The sequence below is a fragment of the Strix aluco genome, chromosome 3, assembly GCF_031877795.1.
Source record: "Strix aluco isolate bStrAlu1 chromosome 3, bStrAlu1.hap1, whole genome shotgun sequence".
Lineage (NCBI taxonomy): Eukaryota > Metazoa > Chordata > Aves > Strigiformes > Strigidae > Strix > Strix aluco.
Genome location: NC_133933.1, coordinates 25,462,700 through 25,480,803, shown reverse-complemented (window position 1 = coordinate 25,480,803; position 18,104 = coordinate 25,462,700). Strand labels below are relative to the sequence as shown.

Sequence of the window (18,104 nt, the reverse complement as noted above, 5' to 3'; positions counted from 1 at the left end):
TTAGGTATGCTCATTTCCCAGACAATGTTTCTCTTAATCTCTGAAAGATGAAAAAGGACAGCAAAAAACAAAATGTAGATATTAAAGAACTGCTTGCTTTTAAAACAACCCCAAACGATCAGTACTTCAAATAAAATGGAAGCCGGGGCCTGACTCTGAGCCTGCCTCACCCTGCTGGTGGAGCCAGCAAAGCCAGCTGTGCTCGTCACTGGGATGCATTTTGGGGACCAAAAAAGCCCCCAAAAGCCAGGCCCACACCTGCTACCTACAGTCTTATATCTCTCTGCTTTTTCCTCAGCCCCTGTGCCTTTCTCCTCTCTCTACCCAACTCCCCTCTCCCTTCTGATTAATCTCAGCTCAGCTGAGCTCTGCTCTAACAGCCTCACCTTAGCCTCTTCATCTGCCTCCCTATGTCTCTCTCCCTTCTCACCCCAGTCACTTTGTGACTGTTTTGAACATAGGGAGAACACATTACCCACCTGCATGCAGACACCACTCAAGTCATTCCAGGTGTGAAGAGCAACTGAAAACAGCAAAACCTTTGAAGAACTTGGGGACAACATGCAGTATCCCACTTTCCCATGAACTGGAAGGAATCTGCTGCCAAAAGCTACTTTTAGTTTTTTTCTGTTTCTTGCCGTCAGTGTTTCATAGCTGTTTCTGCTTCTTTTCCTTATTTTTCTGTTCTCACTCTTACTTCTCTCCCTCCTTCATGCACAACCCAGACCAAAACCTAGCAAAGCCTTCTTCCCAAAGGGTATCATCTTTGGTTTTGTTTCTGGCACCGTTCTTTGCATCTTTTTGCTTGGGGGCCTCCATCATCTGCCTCCTGCTACAGAGGTTTTGTATGGGTGCTTTCAACTACTTTCACCATAGGGCAGAGGCTGCCTCGCCATGGTGGGCAGTGTTCAACCCAACTGACTGCAGTGGGTCTGGAGAAAAAGCAACCTCTCAACTTCAGAAGAGAGAAAAATTTATTAAAGGCTTGTGAGACATTTATTTTGTATGAGTTTTCTTACTGTATTTGAGGGGCTTTTTTTTAACAAAGAGTGAGCCTTGCCATGAAGCAGAGATCAGTTTGCAGTTAGTGTATGTAGGGAAGCCCAAGCCGGTCAGCTCTACTTTGTTCATCCAACTCCTCTGAGGTGCAGGAAAAGGAAGACGTCTCCCAACTACCTCCAGAACAAGGGCACAGAAGTGATAGATAGCAGGGGTGGGAGGCGCAGGCAGGAAAGAGGAAGAGGGCCTTGGTTTACATTTTTTTTATGTAAACATTCTTTAGGAAAAAAAGAAAGAGGCACAACATATTTGGACACTCTCCTGCTTTCCCTGCCTTTACAAAATTCTGTTTCCTCACGCAACTGTTTGTGCCAAAAAAATCAGCCCACTGAGCACAGGGTCTCTGGATGGGGTAAATCTGAATGTGGCTCCTGTTGCTGCCAGTCACGCCTTGACAGAAGGATTATACATACAGTAACTGATCCCTCAGGACTTCATCGCCTGGCTCCTTCACCAGCAGAACAGCGAGACACATAATACACACTTGCCATGTGATACTTTAACAAATCTTTTGCCATCTACATCTTCATAGGCTTCACCTCAGCCACCTGGGCTCATGTGTGTGAGAGTGACAAGTTAGAGGCTCTCCAGCATCAAATGTACAACTTCCCTGCAAATCAGTGGGATCTGAGCAATGTAACACTGTCCCTTTCCCTCCAATACAAACCAAGTATTCCTGTTTCCTTCACAGGACAAAAAAAGCACATTTGCACTTACCAGGTCAATGCTACCCTAGAGGGACAGACCAGGACTTAGGGTAAAACTCTGGACCTAAATTTCAGTTGCACAGAGAAATGGATGCCTCATTCCCACCCTGATTTGAAGAGTCTTCCATGTCTTTAATGGGCCAACCTGAAATCCCCATTCAAACTACTTCTGAATCCTGAGGCAGTTAAATTTCCCTCTGGTTTGAAGAGAGGGAGTTTAGGAGTGGGTTTGGGGGAACAGGAGAAGAGGCTTGTTCGTCACATTTGCGGGAGGAGAAGGGTATTGTTTGTCTACAGAAAAAGCAAGCAAGCAAACAAATGAACACAGTCTTTCTTTCGGAAGATCAGATAGACTATGAGATTAATAAAAGGAAAGCACAAAAGCAGGACTCCAGAGGGACACCTAGGCTAGCAGTCAGTGCAGAAACAGGCCTGGAAAGGCTGTCTGTCCTTTCTGCAGCAGCAGCCTTGAGCAGACATGCAGCACACAGAAAGCAGCAGCGTGGTTATTAGGCAGTTAAGCCAGTCACACATATAGAGCCAGAATATGCAGCTCAGCCTGAGCTCCTTGTTAACTTGAACTTGTTTGCAGGACCAAGGACACATAACCTAGCTGATGATGCTGCTGCTTTCGTAGTGATGTCCTTGTAATTTGACTAGCTTACCCTAGCAGATAATAAATTAGGTGACATGCTAACCGAGTACATGCGTATGGAGAACAGCTTCACACTTGCTAACATCAGTGATGGCTCTGGCAGGTTAGCAATGCCTTCGCTGTGGAAACTAACTGTATACCATCTACTGAAGGGCAGGAAAAACATTCAAGTTCTCCCAGCTTTTACAGCACGAGATTGCCTACAGGGAGCAAGTTTCACTTTCCTTATTATGCCACACAAATGTATTACCTTCCTTGGGGGAACACTCAGGCTGATGTCATCAAGCAGAAGGAAAGTCATCAGGAAGGGCACAGCTCCAGGTGTGTGTTCTACCAGAGCAGCTGCGGAACACTCTGCCCCTCTTACAAAACCAGCCTTCAAGTCCTTCCCATCCTCCCCTCCATGCACTGGAAATTGTAACTGCTCAGGAAAAGGATGATTTGAACCCTTAATTCATCAGTTTATCCTGTGAACATTTTCCACTGGTTCATTTTAAAATGTCACTCTCTATAGAAGAACTAATACAGACGGCAACATAATGTCTCTGGTCCTATCCACTCTCAAAATATTATTGAAACCCCTTTTGGCCCCAGATGCTACAGAGCAGGGGACATGGGTGCACGGTGCATCTCTGCATATCCACCCAGGCTCTGTGGGCAGAGGGGTGGCAGCAAGCACTGGCCAGATGGCAGACTCAGGACTGCCTGAGGCACATCCCTGTGATCTCTCCTAGGTCAGCTTCTTTTAAAAGGGGATGAGGTAATCAAAGTGCCCATATTCACATTGCCTAAGCACTCAGATAAGCCAGTTTGGAGTATGGAATATCCAATTTCTTGTTTCTTAGCACACATTTTGAATATGTCAGAGATGCTACATAACCCAGAAATAATTTGGAAACTGAGGCACGGGGCAATTACACAACCAAATGCAACTGGCAAGCAACTTAACAGCCAGCAACATCTCCACGCTTCCACCAAGCAACTCAGGAGAGCAATCAAAACCAGCATTACCCAAGAGCCAAACACCAAACAGCTCTAAAAAGCAAAGAAAAAAAGAAAGAACAAAGCATGCCACAAGCAGCAGGCGACCTTGTTCCACTTAACAAATCTCTCAAAAATGCCGTTAGATGGGATTTTACAAGACAAACCAAAACATCCTTGTGAATGATTCCACTGTCAGTAAAGGCCAGATGTAAAGGCTAGAAAAACAGGGATCAACTGCATCAGTGCTGTTATCCCCCTTACTTCACTATGGCACAGCAAAGAGTATTCCCTTTATGTTCACAAGCACCGGCTGAATGCTGGGTGTGCTCTGCGATGCCTCAGATGGAGCAGCGGGCCCAGAGCTCCCTCTCAATCACAGCCCTCAGAGGTGGCAAGGTGCTGCCCATCAGCCCATCCCCACAGAGCCAAAGGAAGAAACCGCACCTGCTTGTGAATGAGAGATCGTGTGTCTGAGGACAGGGGGTCCTTGCTGCACCCCACAGACCCTACATGGCCTGAAGCAAATCATTTTTCCACCTCCACCTTCCCACTTGATCTGCTCAGATTGTGAGTTCTGTGGCCTAAGGTCTTCCTCTTTAGACTTGGCATCAAAGTAATAGTTTCTACGTGAAGCAGGATTTATATTTGTATAACCTGCATGGCGTAATTGGAGAGCTTTGCCAGTAACTTTTCCTTTGTCGGTCAGGGCTGGGAGAGGACTCCCAGCAAAGGACACATATATAACTGATCTTTATAAGCATGCATGTATAACTAGAGCTGATTGAAACTTGTCTCAGCAGGCAAGGATTTACTGTGCATTCGTACCAAGACTGTAGAAAAATATGGTTGCACTTTGAAAAAGTGTTCCCTTTTACCTTGGGCAGACCAATGATATGTGTTTCATCTTGATAAGGAAACCCTGTTCTCATTTGGGACATTGCTTTTCAAACGTAGTACTAATGTCGGTGATGAAAATGCTCCTTATTAAATAATTGGCATTATTGGGCAAGTGCAGCATTTGATGTCCTTAGATCTTTCCATAGATAGACATAAATGCTATAGATGAATCCGACTGCACTGATCATTCACAGTTCACGATTACCCTCTTCAGGGTCAGTACTTTTCCTGTCTTCAGCTCCTCCCTGTGTACAACCACATTATAAAAATCAAGTGCTGGCTGTGAAATTTCCAAGTTGAAACTGTTTTCTCTGCCTCCCTTGCTAAAAAAAGCCCCAGTGCTTCCACAGTTTCTTGCAGACTCTTTGTGAATCCTAAGAAACAAACGGTATCCAGATTTATGGGTTTTCATTTTCCTGTTCCAAGTTCAGACACAGCTTTGCCAAAGCGCTCCTTCCCACAGAAGGTAAATCCAAAATGTGAGTTGTATGCTCCCCAGTGGTTGTTAATAAATTTAATCGGCAATAATTGTCCAAAACAGATGCTTGCAAAGATCAAATTACTTTTGGCTTCATCTCTCTGCCTGAGAATACTCTTTTATAACAGGCAGTTACAGTGCAAATGACAGTAGTTGTCTATAGTTGTTGTCGTCTATGTTAACGTACCAAGACATACTTGATAAGTCAGTGCTGCTGGTTAGGTGAGGAAACACTCACATGCTTCTCATTACTGTGCAATCTAATCAATATATAATTGCCTCACTACACAAATCTTCATTTAAGTAAGTAATAGTATGAATGCCAATAAGCTCCTTTCTCTCATGCTCACTCAGAATGGCTTTCGAGAAACAGATTAGATTCTGCTACATTTGCAGGAAAGAATGGATTTAATGCGGTGAAGTGTTGTCCTCAAAATAGCTAACAAGGTAAATAAACTCCAACTTTCTCTTGCTCTTCTGCCTGAGTGATTTAAAAGCCTTCCTTCTGGAGCATGGCATCCCTCCACTGCCACCAACCTCAGCTCAGCACTTTTGCTGAGTGCACGCTTGCATGCCACAGCTTGGTTTGGGTGTTCATCTGAGGTCTGTGAATTTCTGGCTGTACTCATTTCCGTTCACTATCTTTCTTCTCCCTTGTCTCACAGTGGGGATTTCCCCACTTTAAAATGAACATCATTAGAGGGAGAAAGTAAAGTCTCTTCCTTCACAGCCCCCTCACGCAGGAGTCAGTAGCAGGTTAACTGCATGTACTGCACCACCCCATCTTCCAGAAAGTTTTGGGCCCTCTTCTCCTGCAACAGGAACAAATTGGATTGACAGGGTCTGATGGCCAAGCAGCTTTCCTGCTTTCAGTCACTGTCCCTGACGGCAAACAAAGCTCAGTGAATATGAGGCAGGTAAACAGCCACGAAAATGAGCGAAGCAGGCGTGGCCTCCAGAGCTCCTGCAATGCCTGTCTCTTTCTGCATTTGCTTCAAGGGATGGACACCTCAATCTGAGGCAAACTCTTTCAGATCTGAGGATTCAAATATTACTATGGCTTTTGCTCACACCTATCTTCAGCTGCAGGAAATGATGAGCCACAAGAAGAAAGGAGTCTGGAGATCTACTCTGGGCTATGGTCTGCTGCACCACCACTCCAGCACAGTAGTAACAAACCCAAACCAGCAAGTAAGGCTAAACTGAAATGATTAAACCAGATTATGGATAAAGGGCCTGGATTAATTTGTCCACCTGCATGGTAGAATTTCACACAGCTCTTGTCTGAGTAGAGCCAGAACTATTACTCCCCTCCCCTTCATGGCATTTTAGCTCCTGAAAAAAAAATCTGAAAGTTGATCCTGGAAATAAGAAACAGGTTCGCTACAAAAGGAAGAAGTTGTACTTGTCAGTGAAGCTTTGCAAGGAAGGTGAAACAAATGCTAGTAATTTTTGAAAACCAAGATGAAACACATATCATTGGCCTGTCCAAGGTCAAAGGAAACAGAGTAACATACATTTTTCAAAGTGCAGTCACATTTTTCCACAATGCCTGAGTGCAGTATGTATTGATTTCTGATTTCAGCATCTAAGGCCCCCTGCAACCAAGAACTTGATCAGTCTGGAAGGAGAGCTTTAAATGAATATCTACCTTCAACCACCACCACATAGATACAAGATGGACAGATGCCAAGTCATCTGTTTCCCATGGAAGAAGAATATAATAGTTTCCACTATTGACTCCCACCTAACTTTCAGATTCTAAAATAAGTAGGGAAATTTCCTGGAGTTTCAAAACTCTTCACATGACAATTTAGGGCAGCTCAGATATTTGAAATTCTTCTTTAACATGCTAATCTACCCATTGGTTCAAATCCATGTCTCTGCATTAATTTACTCATAAGATGATAGTGCCTTCCACAACACCATTTCCCATCCTAAAACTTCCAATGCAGCCCTCAAACTGTTCCTGTCAAAATATCTCATGGTGGAGAAGCATAAACCACTAAAAGTAAAGTCTCACTGACTTCCTTACATCACCTTACTGACACGGTGGCATCCTCAACACCTCAGCACACAGGTAGTGAAACATTTGACAGCATGGCATCCTTGCAAGGTAGATCCAGTGAGTATGTGCTTCTGCTTACTGAGTTACCAAGATGAGCTAGTGTCCCATGTTGGAATGAAAACCTGGTGTTAGATACCTTTGGGTTATGCCTCTATGTGATTTCAAGATGCAGTTATTACATCATTGCCTACCTGAGATGCTATTTGAAATCACTTGTAGTCTGTGAGTGCGGTGACCTACCAGGAGCAGTTGGCACAGTGTGAGCCCCCAAACATGGAATATTAAACCACCATTAGATTATGCAGGTGCTAGCAAGCTTCCACAGGTTAAAGGAAAGTCCTGATATCCTTTAAAATCCATCACTTGAGTGGTATCTGGAGCCCACAAGACAATCTCTGTGGAAAAGCACCTATCAGTTGTCATTAGAGTTGCTCACAACTTAACAGACACGGAAGTGACAAGCACTGAATAAAAGCATTTTTAAATACATATCTTCTGCTTTAGTCAGGATTTATTGCAGACATTATACATGATTGCTCCAGTTTTCCTTTAGAGAACCATCACTATGAATTAGCATCCAAGAGCCCCCTTCATACCAAATGTTTAGTTGGCAAGAGTTAATAATTGAATGAAATCATTTCTATACTTAAGGGGGCAGAATATAGATCTTCAGACAGATAGTGGTCAGGGTGACTCACTGTGCTATTTCTCCTCCTTCCCTAACCCCTCTCCCTTCCTTTTCTTCGTTCACATACTAGGTTACTCACAGTCTATAGCTAGCTGAGAGAAAAAAAGCCATGGAAAATAAGATTTGCTCCTCTTTATCTTCCCCCATTGCAATAATGACTGCCTGAGTAAAAATCAAAGGTAAGGACTGAAATGGGCCTGAATCTGAGTCTGTTTGGAGGGCAGGACCCAGCTGAATCTTAAAATCTCTCTGCTGGAAGATGACTGCTGATGTGCACAAGAAACAGGAGGACGATGACCTTGTACCTTCACAGTCTGCTTTCTCCTATGGCACAGGAAAAAGCAATTATAAATATAGTTTCAAAGAGTACAACCTATTGGTCTTGCAACTTGTTTTCTGGGTACAGAGCCTTTCATAGATTTCAGATGTCCTTTACTGTCTAAATTACGTCTGCCATTTTATTTGCACTAGAGTATGCTACAGAAACCTGAAAACATAGACACTCTTTAACAGAACAAACACCTTAAAAGTTCTTAATTTCTTTGTTCTCTCTATATATAAACTTCAGATAACTCTACCCAAAACATTTAAGATGGCCCATTAACACAAAGAATTCAATTTACTTCAGTGAAATTTTGATAAGGCCTGGCCAATGGAAAACCATATTACTGTTAACTTAAATGAAATAGATTTTTCAATATTATTATAGACCACTGACTCCATAGTCACAACAATATGCCACCCCAAACCTTTATTTTGGGATAAATCTTTTGCTGGCCTTTTCTCTTGGGGTTCCAAGCCTGTGTCATACTGAAGACAATTTTAAGTTTCAAGAATAAAATACCTCTAATTGATGTTCTTGTTCAGGTCTGTTCAAAACAGTGGAATAATTAGCTTCATATACCAGTTGTGCTCCCTGGCCATAGCTCACCTTCACACTTCAGTTCAACATATTTTACTTAAATTCCAGCTCTCCTTCCAAAAGAGAGAAACTCTTTTTTTATAGGATGCTTATTAATTTAACTGTGCTGTCTGAAATTGGTATGATCATTTTTATTCTCTCCAAGACTTTCACCAGACTAAAAGCTAGAGCAGTCCTGATTTTGGACTGTCATTGCCTGAACACATATTGGTAGAAAGGGTAAATGGATCATGAAGAACCATGTGTTAATTACTTCAGAAATCAATATGCTCAACTTGAATATCCCCAAGCAAAGATTGTCCTTTGCTACGTCAAACCACAGATATTTTGTGCTCACTTGCTTTTTCCCCAGTTCTGAATTCACCACAGACTTATTCCTCTTCTATTTCAGTTGTGGTTCTGATCATATTGTCCTGAAAGCTTAGATGCAATAAATATTGGGGCAAATGGACCCACTGGCACTGGAACAGTTTGTGGATTAGTCTGACAAATCAGCTGCTTTAGCTCCAAACGGGAATTTATTTTTTTTTTTAATGGAGTTTTCTTAGCTGCTGTAGCACAACTGCTACAGTCCTAGCCAGACAGCATTGCACACAATACCTACTGTGGGTTTTTTATTCCTCCTGCACAATTCTTCTCTGCTGCAAGGACACTTGACATTTAAGTTCAGGTAGGGGAAAAGCAAATGTTAACATTTTGAGGCATCCTGTGAAACAGTATGTCCCCTTGTATCTTCACCAGAAGAGTTTATTTTCACCATAACCACAGTACCTAATGTACACCTGGTTTAAGACTCAGCCAGGAACCAAATTAAACTGACTTATTTTAGGTCACAACAATATAATCAGCATCCTTACTTTATTTCTTGCTCCTCCATGAAGCACAGATGCTTTTTCCTTCCAAAGCCTGTGATAAGTTTAAAACCATTTACTTTTCAAAGTGTATCTTCACGGAACAATGTGTTAGAGACAAACTCTTCATGGAAATTATCTCAGAGAAGCTCAGTTAGTCTCTTTGGTCACAGATGGTACATCCTTCATCAGGTCCAAGCATTAGAGGACATGCTATAAAACAGCTACTCAGGCATTACTCCCTGTCTCCTGGACACTAGGCTTTTGGATAACTTTCATTTTGCTGTTCTTGTAATGGAATAATCAAGGCCATCTCCTGGAAGCGATACACCCGCCCATGGCCATGGTAGGACATGAACCTCATATGGTTTCCTGCGCTTGCCAGCTGGCCAGGAGGACATCATCTCTCCACTTAAAGAAACCAAAAAGTATTGTGCTTCCCGCAGTGCACATGGATCCTTGTTCTGCCATGCTGTGTCCATAGCTACGCCAAATCATTTCATCACAGTGGGCAGCTGAGCAAATGACAGCAACTCAGGGGCTTTGTCAAATGGCCGGTTCACTCATGCACTTGACCAAATTACAAAGACTTCCCCGCCATTACTGGGATGAGCAAAAACGAGGTCTCATATCAAATTATTTTAATCTCCATGTACAAGAATAAAAACTATGTGATACACTGTTAAGCACAGGAGAACATTTATCATGCCATAACTGTAAATGCCATGTTGGTTTTGTATCACTGTGCGCCTCATTATTGGAGCAAATGAGGCTCGGGTGACATTGGCTGCCACATTCCAGCTGCTTTTTGAAGTGCCTCCACCTGTTGTTTTGCCCTTCTCAGACCCCAAGCAGTTACATTTAATGAATCTTTGTCGTACCAATGGAAGATCATTGTTGAACAGCTTCTGTCACACATACAATGTTCTCAGGGTTTACATCATTTTCACTCAACAGCTCCTAGGGTTGGGCTGTAAGAAGCCTGCCCTCCCTTGGGTTCCTATGTGGCAACCAAAAATAAGTAAATAAATAGAAAAAGAGAGAAACATGGCTTTCCCAGGGTCCAAAATAACATCAAGAATGCATCCTGAATGACTCCATCCTCTGCCCACAAGTGGAAGAGCCACAGTCTCTCTCCTCACCTTACCTGTAATTGTTGAACATGTGCTCCACTCTTCCTGGCTATAGCTCTCAGGAAAGTGTTTTCTGTCCTTGGAAGACAATCAGAGCCCACAGGCATCATCCCACAGCATGTTACATGCTGGCACCACAAGCCAGACTTCATTTTAGGTCAATGCCTTCTGCTGCAGAGCAGGACGCCACCTCCCTGGAGCTGGTCTACAGAGTATGTATGGGGGCACAGCAATGGCGATTTGCCTTTATGTCAATTGTACAGCAATGTTTCAAGGACTCCTTAGCCAAAATGACTTGCCTTCAAAGATACAGGTCTCTGAAGGAGAGACATCACTTTTGGAGAACAGCTATAAAAAAAAATAAGCTTTACAACCTTCTCATTGTGTTTCACCCATCTCATTCTACAACTGCCCCAGCTATAATACATTTCTGTTTCTCCTTCACCTCTCTGGCTATTGTTTTACTACCATGTCTGTCATTGCAGCTTTCAACAGATGCTGCTGTAATCTTATCGCTGTAAAGTCCCATTAACTTCAACAAATAACTTATCTCCCTTAAGATGCTCAAAGGCCTGTCTTTGGTCACTTTCTTCTCTGCTTAAATGCATCATTAGAATTTATTGCAAAATATCTGGACATTCCCTCATCTGATTTCTTCCTTCATGGTTCTGTTTTACTTCACACTGTAGCTTTTCTGTTCTTTTTATTTATTTGCAACTTTGGTTAATTGTCTGTTTGGTTTTCCTTCAAAACAAATGTCATAGATTCATAGAAATGTCAGTTGGAGGGAACTTGTGGTCTCTAGTCCAGCCCCACACTTGGACCAACTCTATCTACCACTAGTGCTAGACCAGGTCACCCATGACTTCATCCAGCCACACCATGAAAACCTCCCCAGAGGCTTTTCACATTGTCTTGGGGTAACGTGACAGTGCTGCACATCCCTCCTGGCCTTCTAATCTCATCCCAACCGCCATCTCCAGAGCTGCAGCAGCTTTGGCTGAAACAAAGGGCTCTGAGGTTCACTCCTGGCACATGGAGAAGGGCACCATCAGCACTGCCCCAGGAGTGGACACAAGAGGCACCAAGTACCTTGCCCATCTTGTGCACAGTGCACAGGCATCCCAGCAACCGAGAAGCTATGCAGTTGCTTGCCTCAAGGGGCCGCATGATCCAAGTCACAACAGAAAACCTCTACAAAAAGGGCCTAGAGTTCCCACTGCACCCAACTCTGCTATCTGTGATACAAATGAATGTCGGCTCATTCCCACGGCAACTCTCTTCAGGGAAAAAATATTTCTCAGCAGAAACAGGGCTGATACAAAGAGGGTCATCACCAGCAATCAGGGAATTTTGTGGCCATTCAGCTGGCTATTTTAAATTCAGCTGATCACAGGTCTGCCAGGAGCCAAGGGAAAGGAAAAGGGAAGATTGAAAAAGATATACAACCCAAATGTCCTCTGGACCCAAGCATGCCCTCCCTCAAAATCCTGCACTCCCTAGAAGGTCTGAGGAGAAAAAAGGAGGAGAGCAGGAGCAGGCAGGCCAAAGTCTGCAGTGTGACAGGGCTAAGGAAGGGCACTGGGAAACAAGACTACTGTCTATTTTTCATATAGCCAGGAGAAGAAAAATAATTCTTCACATATATTAGCAGAAGGTACAGAAATGCATACACACATTGCTGTGGAGACTGGTGATCCACTGAATACACCTACAAGGCCAACACAAAGACTGCGAGGGCCACTGGCCCAGCACAACTATACAGCCTACAAGAACATTAATGCGAGGGGCTCTGAGAAAACCAGTGAAGCTCATCAGTGAAAGAATTGTTAGGGAAGTTTAACAGTGTTATACTGAATGCTGGTACATTTTACAGAATGCTTTGTGAGCCATTTGCTTTGTTAAAGCAGGCAAGCTCTAATAGCAGGGTAACAACTGTATAAAATGTGTGAAAGCCAGCAAAATCATTCCAATAAAAGTGAAGCAAATAACACATGGTGTAAGAGCAAGCAAGAAAATTATTTTACTTATGAGAAAAATTAAGAAAGGCTCTGTGGGGATTGTATGCATGATCCCAGAAATGACTGGAAACAAACAATGAAACAAGTTCATTCCTGATACTGTTCCAAAGGAGACAGTGAGGAAAAAAATGCACTGGGGAAAAATTTGGCCCTGTTGGAGTATTTACATGGACAGTGCAAATATTTTGATCAATAGCTAAGAGAAACATGTTGAAAAGGGAGGCGCGAATTAACTCTAAAATGTGGAATGTCTCTTTTAGTAAAGAAGATGCACATTGCTAACCTTAAGAAACCAAACCTTAAGTGATTTCCAAACATTATGTGAATACCCAATAAGTGATACATCTCAGCCGCCTCATTTTAAATCACTACCATGTAACTGAAACTATATTAACTTAATGTGAATGACCCTTAATTTACACTGATATAAATGAGAGCTGGTCACATATAAAAGATAAAGAATCAAGCTCTTTATCTCTGAACTATACAATGGAGAAGGCTGGAAAAAGTCAACTTCTAATCTGAAAAGCTGAGTCAGGCTGATTAACATCCCTTTATGAAAAAAAAACATTTCTGCCTGCTGGAACAACCGAGGTCAGATTAACCTTATAGAAGCAAGCTGCCTGCTGAGATGCAATCCAAGTGAAAGTTGTTCTTCATAGATTTCTTTCTGTTTCTAACCTAAAACTCAGAGCAGGTTCCAGACAAGTGAGTTGTGCTGGGAAAATAAGAAAGAAAAGACTGTTTGGAAGCTTCCAAAAATGGACAAATTAAGACTTTTTGCCTGGTGGTGATCCACAAGTGAATTATTTCAATGGTGTTTTATGGAGTTTATAAAGTTGTTATACAACTGCAAGCATAGTTACTATTATGGATGGTGGGATCTGCGAATGAACCTAAAGGAAATTGGCCACTTGAATCCCATGGCATTAATCTAGCCTTGGACAGGAAGTCCTTCTGCTCCTTGGGATTCCCCAGCCATTTCTACCAGATGTCTACAGCTAAGCCCACATGATTACCATCATTCCTCTCCTCTGCTCAGTCTTAATATACCATTGGAAGAGGTAGATTTTTACCCTCTTTCGGTGCAATAACAAAGCACAGTGGATTGCTAAATTCAAAGTAATAGGATGTGATTTGCCATGAAACGCAGATCACTTCAGTTAACATTTATGAATTGCTTTCAAACGGTTGGATGACAGAGGCTGGGGAAATTGATGCCAGGAGGTACAGAGCAGAGCTGCCGCTTGTGTTTCCTCCCATAAGACTGTTGTTTGCACACACCAAAACTACTCTGTGAACCAAACCAACACAGCAGCAAGTGCAGGATTTGCTTCCCCACCACGCTGCTGCTCCGAAGCAACACGCTACTGTCAGCTCAGCTGATGAATGGCTCTTGCTTAGGGCTGCAGTCAAACACACAGCCCAGGGTCAAGCACTGTCAGTAAAGAAGGGTATTGTATTACTGCTAAATCAAAGCTGGAGAAGCAGGCCCTCATCATCCACATCATTCTATTGACAGCTGGCTTTGTCTAGACCGCTTGAAGGCAATTCCTGAGCGTTTTTCAGGAGGTGGTTCACTCCAAAGGCTGCTTCCCCAAAAGCAAGAGGGATAAGGTGACATCAGCAGTTGTTCTCTTCCTTACATTGTACCCCAAAACACCTCCAGCAAGCCTGGAGCCCCTAAACACTCCAAGGGTCCCTCATGCTACATCCACCTCCTGTTTGCTGCTGTAAGCACACCACTGTGGGAGTCTGTGACACACACTATTTCAGACTATTTGACCTGAAGCTCCCGTACACGCACACACAGAATGGTAATTATGTCCCAGGGTCACAGGGACAGATATTAACCTTGGAGATGACACAATCCCCACTCAGCATTTTCTGGAATTTCATGGTAATTCCACTTTGTAGAAGTTTTATGTGTTCTTGAAATTTGTTTTCACTTTGGTTAAAAATAGCCACTAAACAGAAAAGCCCAGCATTTTGAAGTTTCCATCAAAGGGTAAATCCTAGACCTGGAGTCATCTGTGTGACCTGCTGCTTCAGAGCCTGGGGCTCCGGGGCCGGGTGCCACTGACTGGGGGAGTTGGTGCACTGGGAGCTGCAGCCTCCCACCAGCCTGCAACCCCTGCACGGTGATGGGAGACACCCACCCAGTTTTCCCAGAACCATTTTCTGTGATGGACCATTTAGTAGAAAGTTTTTATTTCAATTCATTCCCCTTCCTGATGTTAATAAAAAGCAAAAATTGTGTCAGAAGCTTCTGGACCAACTCCAGCGATGAAAGAAATTGCAAATCTCAAAGTATCTGTGTCTGAATACTTGGTATCACCCCTTCCAAAAAAAACCCCAAACCCACAACCCTACTGATAAGCCTACCTTGTTACAACATGAGGGATATCCCCCCCTTGGTCTGTATGGGGGTTATAATGCAGAACATTTAGAGTCACGTGGCTCTGCCACTGTATAGTTACACATAGTCATTATTTGGGAGATTACCAAGAGCTCAGACTGGGGAAAAGATCCAGTCCCCTTTAAAAATATCTGTTTCAGCAAGTTCTTATTATTAGTTTTCTTTAGAATTCTTTCCACTATTTTACTGCTGTTTCCATTATTTTTATGAACTGCATTATTTTCAGAATGTTCATTCCTCAGAACCACACAAAGCATCTTCCCTTTCAGAGCATCACAAATTCACTTATTCCTGCAATTAATTCCCCCTAGACAAGCAGCTAAATGTCCCAATTCTGACAAAAGTGAGGAACAGGCCAAGCCAAACATGGCAGAGATGCCCATGAGGAGAAATTTGCCCTAAGTGCCTTCAGGAAACACAAAGCAGGTGGACACAGCATGCCCAAATAAGACCATGCTCATGAAGGGGCAATGTGTAGATGTGGCAGTGGCACAGGTGGTGCTGGAAGCCAGGCCAAAGTACAGACCCATTTAATTTCAAGGAGGATCAAAGGTGTCTCTTTTTGACAAGGTCCTTAGTACTTTTGTCTCCTTTGTTAGTGACAGAAGTTAGGCACAGTTTAAAAAAGCCCAAGATGACAGAGGATATATCAGCATAAAGGTCAGTTTAGATGGAAAAATATTATTCTCAATTTAGCTGCAAAGTTTTCCACTCAAGAAGCACAGCATAAAGCCTCCCACCTAACCTTTCTCTATTAAAAAATGGCTTTGGAGTCTTTTGTCTGCATGCCAAGCAAAACAAACTCCAGGAGCTGATTTTTTTCATAAATCATGATAGCATCACTCTGCAGAAAAGAAAAGCAGCTTGGGAATTTCAAGGCTTATCAAAAACAACTGTGTCCAGAGCTCAGTCCTGGGGAGAGACATGAAAGCCAAACCCAGGTCTGCAAACAGAGGTGGCAAGAGATTCCCGGTCATTAATCATTCACAACAAAGCATCGTATTTTAAGTGAGAGGCAATTGCAGCCACAGTCTCAGGTTTACCTCGCCTCTTAAACTGTAGATTGCACAGATCAATCTTACGAGGTGTGCAGAGGGTAAAGTGCCTGATTTCAGTTTTACAGATGCTTTCTATAGGGTTGAACAGGTAAGTCAAAGAGGCCAATTTCTACAATAAATTTAATATTGGTTTTGTACAGCAAGTGTATATTCCTAGTGAGTTTATGGGTAGAGCTGTAGCAATAACAGATTTCTTAGTTTATGAAAGATGTGAGAAAATGGCATTTCAGCTCCAACTAGAAAAAAATCTAGCTGCATTTTAAAAGTTGCTGAAGACGTTTAAGTGAACCATATTTAAGATCAAATAAAACGGTTACTTTTTATGAAAGTGAAAGGTTGCATTCCAGTCATTTAAAAATATTTTTAACATCTATGTCACATTGAAGAATATCGCAAAACAAGACATTTCCAACTTAATCCAAATATTTTGTTTTGAAACTATAAGAGGATTTTTTTTCCTTGAACCTCTACAGTGTTTTCTAAACACAACACACACCAAACTTAGAAAATATACATATCTGAGCATTACCAAATCTGCTATCCTTACTTTCTCCTCTCCAAGAAACTTTCTTAAGGCTTTGACTCCCATGACATCCAAGCATCTCACCACACACAATGCTCAGCATCCCTCTCTTACAGGAGGAAGAAATGTAAAAGGAGGCCCAGTTACATGGAACTAATTTGCCCAAGATAAGCCAGAAAAAACAAAACAGACTATAGCACCTAGTCTGTCCCATGTTACGAAGCATTAGCCTTCACTGATCAAAAAGCTTTGCCTTACAGTATACAATGACCTTATGAAAGTTTGGTTGTGTTTTTTTTTTTTTTTTTGATAAACCTCATGTCATATGTGCTGGTGGAGATCAGGAAGACAGGCTGGGAGTCTGTATACTGGACATCTTTGTGGCTAAGGATTTCCAGAGGATTCTACAACTAAAGTAAGTTTAGAAAATGAAGAGAAGTTGAGATCTGGGCACCTGAATTTATTTGTTTTCTAGAGCTTTCCCACAAGCACACAGAGCAAGCTCCAAACCCTTGACAAACCACCTCCCTGGGCAGCCCATTCCAATGCCTAACAACCGGTTCTGTAAAGAAATACTTCCTAATATCCAGTCTAAACCTTCCCTGGTGCAACTTGAGACCATTACCTCTTGTTCTATCGCTTGTTACTTGGTTAAAGAGACTCATCCCCAGTTCTCTGCAACCTCCTTTCAGGTAGTTGTAGAGGGCGATGAGGTCTCCCCTCAGCCTCCTCTTCTCCAGACTAAACAACCCCAGTTCCCTCCCTGGAGGTGTTTAAGAGTCGGGTCGACATAGCGCTGAGGGATATGGTGCAGTTGGGAACTGTTAATGTTGGGTTGATGGTTGGACTGGATGATCTTCAAGGTCTTTTCCAACCTAGACAATTCTGTGATTCTGTAAAAAAAAACAAAAACAAAACCAAACAAACAAAAAAACACAAAAAAAACCCATCACAGTGAATTGCTGGGTTGCAGGTGTTTTAATGCACCTTAACCACGTCCATGGGCTTCAAGTAGGAGCTTGAAAACATGGCCACAAGGATCTTACTGCAATTACCTGTCCCAGTTGTCTAAAGTCTGGTACTATGGGCACAAGGGCAGAAATCATAACACAGTGTCAATGATTTTTATGGTTGCTTTCATCTCACCACTTTTTTTTGTGAGTTTTTTCAATGTAGCTATTAAAAAAAAGGCAGGAAAATAAGTGAACTGAAACCATGACAAGTCTGGTGTTTAAGCCCTTCTGAAGGTCTGTGGCATAGTTCACAGGGGATTGGTTCTATTCCCCCATTGTTCAGCTGCAATTTTTAGGAGAAGTTTCATGGGGTGAGCCCAGACTTATGGGTAGGGCTTGATCACAAGCCTCCCAAGCACAGCGAGCAGTCCCTTGCCCTGCGCAACACAGCACTGGCTCCGGCAGGAGCAGGGTTGACGTAAAGCACCAGTCAGCAAGCAGGGCTGGGAACTGCCAGCTGAATTTGCTAGAACAGTCATGGAACAGGAACAAGCCATGATGCAAACAGCTGAACTCATTTTTTTTTCATTTGAGCCCATTTTCAGACTGCTTCAAAAAAAATATTCCCTGCTCATTTCATGACAAACCAGCCAAGTTTACTCCAAAATGACTCACTCTGTCACTGAGG

At 42.7% G+C, this 18,104-nt stretch overlaps 1 long non-coding RNA gene across 1 annotated transcript in view; it reads right to left on the bottom strand.

Annotated features, from left to right (window-relative positions):
- LOC141921710 (uncharacterized) overlaps positions 1–17,496 on the bottom strand; it is a 37,034-nt gene extending 19,538 nt beyond the window's left edge. Inside the window, exon 1 of the long non-coding RNA XR_012622746.1 lies at positions 17,089–17,496. This is a non-coding gene — a long non-coding RNA (uncharacterized LOC141921710). The remainder of the gene's footprint in view (positions 1–17,088) is intronic.
- Between the last annotated feature and the right edge of the window lie 608 nt (positions 17,497–18,104).